Below are 229 nucleotides of genomic sequence, written 5' to 3' on the forward strand. Positions count from 1 at the left end.
TTGGCCAACATTTCCTGTTTTATGGCAAAACATCAAAATTTGCTGCATCACCACGGCAACCAGGTATAACGCAGGTGAAAGATTTTGATAACTTTTAATCTCCATCGTCTTAAGATGATACAGAGTGAATTTGAAGTTGGTTGGATTAAATGTATAGGAGGGGTATGAGGCGTGGAATGGCCAAAATGGCGCCAAAATCCGAAAATTCAAATCAAAACAGCCGACTTCC

This window comes from Scomber japonicus, chromosome 12, assembly GCF_027409825.1.
Source record: "Scomber japonicus isolate fScoJap1 chromosome 12, fScoJap1.pri, whole genome shotgun sequence".
NCBI lineage: Eukaryota > Metazoa > Chordata > Actinopteri > Scombriformes > Scombridae > Scomber > Scomber japonicus.